An 8,971-nucleotide genomic window follows, 5' to 3' on the forward strand; every position below is an offset into this window, starting at 1 on the left:
TGCCATGGCTGTCAGAGTTTATGACTAACATTTCCTACTGTATAGACCTACCCTATGTGTAAGTCATGTGAAGTCTGATTTGCTCTATTTTAATTTCTAAAGACTTTAATAGAAACTTGAATGAACATTTGTAGCATTTTCTCCTATCTGTGGAGATCTAATACCTGCTAAAGAACAACAAGATTTGTTTCCTGTTTTATGTATGTGTGGACATCTGTGTATTATATTGTTGTGTCAATATGTGTGCTTGTATTCATATATTATGTACATGGGATCAAAATTAGCTTATAGGTAAATGAATACTCATAAATTTAATTAGTGAATCCAAATGACTTTTCAGTTCATTTGACTTATATAAAGCTTTAACCAAAGGGTCAATTTACATTGGTAAGAATAAAAGACATCTTTGAAGTTAACTCACATGTTTTTCTAGGTGGCCAGCCAATCAAAAATGTTTTCTAAAAAATGTCCATTGCTTGTAGGATTTTTTTTTCCAGTAGGGAAAATGTGGCTATACTTGTCTGATATCTTGATTTTCACAGGTAACCTTAAGTTAAAGTTAGAAATGAGTAAATTAGATCTAATAAACAGCATTAATTTTCATAAATGTGTTTGTTAAAAGAGACATATGATTAATTTACAACAGCTAAATATAAACTCAAATACTTTTCTAAATTCTTTAAAGTAATGCATTTGGGTTTGTCGTGTGTGGGAGGGTGTGTATGTGTGTATGTGTGTGTGTGTGTGTGTGTGTGTGTGTGTGTGTTTTGTGGTGCTGGGTATTGAACCCAGGGCTTTGTGTATGCGAGGCCAGCACTCTACCAACTGATCTATATCCCCAGCCCTGTCAGGTGTGTTTTTATAAATTTATAAATTGGATAACAGTTTAAAGATTGCTTTGTTCTGGGTATTCACTGAAAGCAAGGTTATGAAGAGTTAAAATTTTAGCAGATTTAATTCTATGTGCAAAGAGTACCAAAAGTTTCAACTGAGTCAGGTATGGTGGTGCATGCCTGTAGGTTGAGTTTGAGGCAGGAGGATTTTGGGTTCAAATCCAGCCTTGGAAATTTAGAGAAGCTCTGAGCAACTCAGTAAGATCCTGTAACTAAATAAAATATTAAAAAGGGCTGGGGATGTGGCTCAGTGGTTAAGCACCCCTGATTCAATCTTCAGTACAACCCCCCATTTTTAAATTAAAGTTACTCGAGAGTATTTAATCTTGTTAAAAAGGCATAATTTATTTTATTTCAGAAATTTCATGGATTGTTTCAAAGTGTAAATTTATGAAAGTCATAAGTATAGCAATATATTTTGGTTAACTTGTTGGGTAAACAAGCTGTAAAATGTGTAAGTTGCAGAAGGCTTATGAAAGGTGAATCTCAAAATGTTCATATGTGACTTAGTTAACTATAATCAAGTTTTACTAAAGTCAAATTTATATACTGATACAGAGAAAATCTAATTCTCTAGGTTTAACAACAGGGTTTCTTAAAACATTGATATGCTTATCTATTAAGATAATTTCTAGTGTCTGTTTAGTTACATAGGAAAACTAAGTCTTATGAATTTCGACCTATTTTAAAGTCCTTTAAATAATATCACCATCACTGGTTAAATAAGCAACTTTTGTTATTTCAGGTTGACATCCTAGATATGTATGTCTAGAGAGAATATATTCTAAATTCTCAAGGTTTGTCTATGTGCTATATAAAAGTTTTAAAAATTCAGGCAAGTTAACCAATAACTACTGCCTCTTTTTTTAAAAAAATAATCTTTCAATTTTAAATCTGGTTTACATCTGTTTGAGTACATAAAGGCTTTATAATATTAATGAGATGCATTTATGTATCAAATAAGACTTTCTGGTCACTAATACAGTTTCTCTTGATAATTTCATTTTTTTTGGTATTTTTTGGTAAAACTTTATAACTCTGTTGCATGTTGTTTCTTATCTCATCTCAGTGAGTTTAAGATAATAAGCCATCACCTACAGGACAGATAGGTGTTACTTTCAGTAAACAAAAAGGGGTTACTATAAGATTGTATCATTAACGTACAACCCATTACTCTCACTTTAAAACTAATAAAACTGGCCTACTGGATGTTTAAAACCAGGGGACCAAAAATCAAGGAAGTCAAAGGGCAAAGAATAACCAATATTTCTCTCTTGCCCTCTGAGGTCAGCTTGAACCCAGGGAATGAGGGGGACTTCTCTAACAGCTTTGAAACTCTGGGCCACATGACCTCCCAATCAAGGGGATTGATGGGACTCTATAGAAAGGAAGCCAAACAAGTGCATTTGCTGCAAAGAGGAGAATCATTGAAGAATAAAGTGCCTAATGCTTCCAAGGGAAGCCACATGAGGTCATCAAGACTTTGACCCTTCCTGGTAGATAGCACTATAGAAGCTTAAGAGATATTTCACAAGTTCCCTAGAATGACACCCTGAGGAACCTCAGCTGGCTCTTAATAGTAGGTAAGAATAATGTTTTGACTCATTTGATCTTAAAAACCTGGCAGAAAGGTTTAACAAAGCACAGTCATATATGAATATTTAAAAAGAAAGATAATGATTCTTTTAGTGCAACTTAAGATGTACACTTGCCATTTCTCTGAAAAGTAAAGTTGAGAGGTTATACAGCTATCTCTCTACTAGACAGAGGTAACACCAATACAAAGGCTGTTTTACAAAAATCAGATGGCATTAAAGCTCAAGAGGAATTCTTAAGCCATTGTGAAATCTAGATGTAATGTATATGTTTCTAACAACTTTACTAATGTTTCCAATAAGAGGCCCTCACTCACAAATCAGTGACATGTTAGTCCACACCCTAAGATTTGATAAGTCACTTATAGTTTTCAGGGACTAGTTAATAATAATAATGGTTACTTTTGTGCTAATTATTTCATAGAAAATAATGTTTGCTCTCTTGTTTATTGTCTTAATATGACTCTTGCTCTATGAATGCCTTGTCCATTACCTTCCATGAGTTACCTGCCAACCACCACCATGGACCTGTGAACTGCACTGATGTGTGAGATGCCCAAGCTCCAAATGACCTTACCCATGGAATCCAAGACAAAGCACTCTTTCTACTAGGAGTCTTTAGACAGGTCTCAGTCGAAGGACCTTGAATGCTGTCCCTTTCAATACCTCTTTTCAGCCTGAAGCAGCTAGAATGTTCATTTTTACTCTAAAAGCATTTAGAGTGCCTTCTTCAGAGGGGGGAAGGAATGAAGATAAAATAATAGATGGTAAAATGACTAGGCAGTCAGGATAATGGACCCCATTAAACCACACCTAGAGACATATTAATGAGCACCAACAAGGCCTATTTCAAATGTAAAAGACCTTGAGGCTCACCTGTGGATTTACAGCCAACTCCTTTGGTCCCAGAAGTGGAAAATGTAAGGTGGGGTAAATCCAGGTGGAAGCTATAGAAAGGAAGTGAACCTGGGTGGCAGCCAGGATGATTTTTCAATACCTATTTTACAAAGATTTTACTCCATGCTCTGCCCAGAACTATATATAAACTCCTAAGCTGGCACACCAAAATGGGATTTTCTGTTATCAGACTCTCCCACATGGTGGGAGTTATGTCTCTTCTCATTCAAATAAATCCTACTTTGTTTACTCTTGCCTTCCACGATTGTCTATGAATTTTTTTTAATCAAAATTTGTAATACAAGAACCCAGAGGAAATTGGTGAAGTGGGAAATCTAGTCTCACCTTAAAACTTTGGTTTCAGTCCATCTATGGACTAAGACTTCTGAAACCATGAGTCCCCAAATAAACCTCCCCCCCCCCTTAAATTGTTTTTGTCAGATTTTCTGGTTGCAGAAGAAAAAAAAAAGACTAAAACCCTCCCCTATTGGTGTTGATCATTTCTTGAGGATCCCTATATTATCTCCTATGTTCCTCTAGTTCCTCTAGTTTTTCTAGTGAGCTCCCAGTGGAGTGCCAGGAAGAAGATATCATGAGTGTGAGGTACCCTTGTGTCTGCTACCTCAATTCTTCCAGACTGAGAAGGCAGCCCACACTTTATTATGAACAATTTGTTAGAACTTTATCTTATGTCATATATATATTTGAGTGGACCATTCATTTTGGAATTTGGATTCCTTGGATGATGTGTGGCTTCAGTTACAAGAATAAACTGAAAAAAGAAAAAGTTATGATTTTGTAGTTCATTTGCTTTTCCTCATTTTTGAGGCAGGAAAAACATTTTAATTTTCTATGGGGCTGGGGATGTGGCTCAAGCGGTAGCAAGCTCGCCTGGCATGCCTGCGGCCCGGGTTCGATCCTCAGCACCACATACCAACAAAGATGCTGTGTCCGCCGAGAACTAAAAAATAAATATTAAAAAAATTCTCTCTCTCTCTCTCCTCTCTCACTCTCTCTTTAAAAAAAAATTTTTCTATGCACTCAACAGAGGTGGGAGTCTGGATAACTGTTATTTCCTAGTTCTTGTCTGTTCATGTCAGACTTCCTTCATCTGTAGATTTGTTTCCATTGTTTATTTTATCTTCCACTACTTTATTCTGTCTCTCATCATTCCTAAGCAGTTTTTATTGAATTCTAGATTTTTAAAAAATAAGCAGTTTTGTTTCTATTGAAATTATTTTGCTCTAGAAAATAAATCTTTGATTTTTAAAGCAGGAAGGCAGATCCAATCAGAATAAATCAGTTAGGTAATTTTGTTAAGGCTGAGACTAGTTCTGGTTTACCTCTTTTTAGGGTTTAACCCTCCTGAAATTTCAACTAATTCTGTAGTTTAGGGGATTCCTACACTTGGAAGAGCATGAGCTTTAACCTTAGTTTCCACAGCATCAGTTATCCCTTGAGAACTAAATATTTTAACACTTTAACTTTAATTTTAATTATTTTTTTAAACACCCACTACAATTAGCATTTATACCTGTTCTTTTTGTGACCTGGGATGTGTGTATACGTGACTTAGATGTATTTATTTTTAATTACCTAAATTCTTGACCATAGGTTTTTTTTAAATTTATTTTTATTTTTTTTATTATTATTTTTTTAATATTTAAACAATTGTGCTTTATTTTAAAAAAGGTTAGTTTAAATGCATACAAAATTGCTGTGTAAATTGATCTCAAAAATATTTCTATAGGTAAGATCTCAGTAAGAGCAATTATCTAGTAGAGAAAGCGTATGTTTAGATTTGGACAACAAAATAAAATGGGATTCAAAAGAGTGACACCCTGTAGACCTCCTGGCCCACACCCCACCATCAGGTGGCACCTAGCACTAAGCAGCACTTTGACCCAAACACACAGGGCTTACACTGCTTGAAAATGCTTTTAGTAACTTTTTCCATAACTGTCAAGATAACCCAGATCATCAACTGCCTTCCAGTGGTCTGGAACTGCTCGTGATAATGTGAGGGGCAAAGCAGGCGGGAAAACGGAGCGACCTCCTGCAAAACACCTTCATAACCAGCGTTTTGACCATCACATCTTATTTTTTTTCCTGGCCAAAACAAAACAAGCCCTCCCCCCAAATCACTTTCTCTCATCAAACACCTTCTTCAGTTCAACTCCTCCTGTTGCAGCAAAATGAAAAGACTGAGCTGGCTTGCTCCCTCCGTAACCGTCATCTCTTGTCCCACCCCTCTGGGGTCAACTCTCCTGGTGCTGGGAGAAGTGGAGAGAAAGTGTCTGCTGAAGAGCCCCACTGGCAGCAGGAGGAATGGGAAGGGCAGGAAAGCTAAGGCCCCACACATAGCAGGACACCCAGTGTAACTATGGTGGACACCTGTCTAGCAGCCTGCAGGACAGACTTAAAATGCCTTTCATTCTAACCACAAGATGGAGGAAAGATGATGGCTGAAAATAGGTGAGACAGTCATAACGACCCCAATTAACCATTGCTGAGGTGGGTTATTTCACACTTGCAGTAACAGAAATACATGAAAGTGCAGTATAAAATTTCTAAAAATTGGATTCTTTAAAAATTTTTTCTAATTTAGGTGAGAAAAAATAGTTTTCTGACTCTCACTGTGCCAAGAAGCTTGCAGCAGCACAAAGCTGGGGTTCGCTGCTGTGCTCTCCACAGTGCAGCCCAGCAGCGTCTCCAGCGCCTACAGGACAAGTGTCCACAGGGGAGTTCCCTGCACAGGTGTTAAAAATGACCTAGCATCAGAATCCCAAGTGCTCTTCCAACCCACGCCTAAAGCCTGTTTTTAGAAGTTGTTCAAGTGTAAACGTATCTCTTTAGGTGACTCTGTTTTCTACTTGGTTAATAGATAAATGTGCAGATTAACAGTATTGAACTATAGCAGCAAAACTGGTTTTAGGTGTTTGCTGTGCACAAATATAAAATGAAGGAAGAGTCTCCATGTGGAGCGACTGCACAGCTTTCTGTCACAGGCACACGTCTACCACCAAGGAACACTCCTGGTAAATCTGAATGTTCTAGATGTCAAGAGTGCTCATCAATGACTAATCAGGCCAACTAAATCAAGGGAATTCAATATTAATTACACACTCTGATACTTGGAAATCAATTCTAATATTAGTGGTTAGTTAAGGAAGAAAACAAAAGGGAGCGTTTACCTCATGAAGTATAAAGTGTAACATAGCAGTGAAATACAAATGTTAAAAGTACTTCATATAAAACACACCAATAGTTTAAAAAAATTAAATTCTCAGGCACAGGTGTTGTAAATGTAGATGGGCACCCTTCTAAGGATCTTATGGAAAGTTGCGATGTGGCATTCATCAGGAATGTGTTCTTCTTTGTATCCAAGAGCGTTTTCTCACACGTGGTGCCCGAGCGCCCCGCTGTCCCCGTCACCGCCTTGCATCTGCATCTGCATCTGCGCCTGCATCCTCGCAATCATCTCTTGCATACGGCGGAGTTCAGCTTCCTTTTCCAGCAAGATCTGATCTTTATTCATGTCCTCGTTCTCCACTTTCCTGCCGCCTCTCTTGAGCCTCTCGGAACGGAAGTTTTCATAGTGAAGGTCCTGGGTCACCTCCTGGAGGTCCTGCATGTGAGTGATGAGCATCGTCCGCAGCTTCAGAAAGTCGTTGTGCTCAGGGTTCTCCACCTCCACCACACCCCACGGGTAGAGGTGCCCTCGGACCTTCTTGCCTTTGGCTTCGATCAGCTGGTTGGACCCCACCACAGAGAACGGGATGCTGGCCTTGAGGAGTCTTGTCTGCTCTTTAAAATCTTCATCTTCATCTGACTCTGCATCAGGTAAGTGATAGATTTTGATGTTATGTTCTTCAATTTCATCCAGAATCCTCTTCTTCAACCGCTCCCGCTCCTTCAGAGTGAGAGTGTCCGCCTTCGCAATGGCAGGCACGATGTTCACCTTGTTGTGTATGGCTTTCATGAAGGCCACGTCTAAGGGCTTCAGCCCATGTCCAAAAGGTGAGATGAAGTAGAAGCAGCAGTGCACCCTGTTATCAAGGATGTGCCGCCTGTTCAGTCCACTCTCGTCATGCAGGTAGCGCTCAAACTGCTCGTCAATGTAGGAGATGATTGTCTTGAAACAGTCCCTGCAGTTGATGGCGTCCCCATAGCCAGGAGTGTCCACCACTGTAAGGCGCAGCTTGACTCCACGCTCTTCAATCTCAACAGTGGAAGCCTCAATTTGGACAGTTCTTTCAATTTTCTCTGCGGCTCCAGGTATGATTCTTTCCGGGTAGAGATCAGTCAGGAACAGGCTGTTGATGAGAGTCGACTTTTCCTAGACCGGATTCACCAACCACCATCAATGTGAACTCAAAACCTTTTTTCACTGATTTCCGGTGAACTTGATGGGGAAGATTTGCAAATCCAACATAGCCAGGAGTTTCTGGATTTATAAACTGAGTTGGTTGTTGCTTAGACATCTTTCCTGGTGTCTCCTCTATCTTCCGATCCGCCAAACCGCAGAAGAGGTGCAGACCCAACGCGCCGCCGACCGGACCCGCCCCCTTTTTAATTTATTTTATTTATTTTTTATTGGTTGTTCACATTACAAAGCTCTTGACATATCATATTTCATACATTAGATTGAAGTGGGTTATGAACTCCCAATTTTTACCCCAAATGCAGATTGCAGAATCACGTCGGTTACACATCCACAATTTTACATAATGCCCTATCTTGACCATAGTTTTGATGTTTTATTTCACAACCATTATGAATTTTAAATTTGGTTTAGTTCACTGTAATACCTTGGGTTATAAATTGCTCCACAGCATGTGATCCAATTAAATTTAGTCTCCTTTGAAGCAGTCCTTGTTTGTTTTGACACTTAATTATCTACTTCTCTGTTTTTCTATACTTATCTTCCAGGTGTACTATGGTTAATTTGTTGATCTTATGGAATTATAACCCTAGATAAAAGTATGGCAGAGAGGGGCCTTGTACCTACTAGCTTCCATTATACTGAAATAAGATGTGGAGATGAGTTATGTTTCAAATATTTTAGACTCATCCTTTCTTACGGCATGCATTCCTTGAAAAAATGTTTATGTACATTAAATGCCTGTTTTGTTTTTATAAAATGTAATTTTCACATTGTTATTTTAGAGCATAACAAGATGGTCCTGGTACATCTTATTCTTCTCTGCCTTAGAATCAAGCATGGTTACAAGTATGGTATCTATCTATCTATCTATCTATCTATCTATCTATCTATCTATCTCTCAAGACCAAAATAACAAAAGTTTGTCTGATTTGGCTTTTGCTTGTGGTAATCACTTCTAGATCCTCTCAATGGAAAGAGATGCATGGGCTCTCTCTCGTCCGACAAGGAGGTCCATGGAACAGGGCAGAGGAGAGTGTGGCTGTGGAGTCAGGAATCAAGACCTCTGGAGACTAAGCTGTAAGCAGTTCTGATTTTATTGTGTAGTTACCATGCATATATACTTGGGCAGCATATGGGCAGATTATGGGCAGCCACCAATACACTTCTTCACCAACTCTCCTAGAGGCAACCAATCGAGG

At 38.5% G+C, this 8,971-nt stretch overlaps 1 pseudogene; it reads right to left on the reverse strand.

Annotated features, from left to right (window-relative positions):
* Nucleotides 1-6,335: 6,335 nt before the first annotated feature.
* LOC113192965 (septin-2 pseudogene) lies at nucleotides 6,336-7,945 on the reverse strand (annotated as a pseudogene).
* Nucleotides 7,946-8,971: the final 1,026 nt, after the last annotated feature.

This window comes from Urocitellus parryii, chromosome 5 (assembly GCF_045843805.1).
Source record: "Urocitellus parryii isolate mUroPar1 chromosome 5, mUroPar1.hap1, whole genome shotgun sequence".
In the NCBI taxonomy this organism is placed as follows: domain Eukaryota; kingdom Metazoa; phylum Chordata; class Mammalia; order Rodentia; family Sciuridae; genus Urocitellus; species Urocitellus parryii.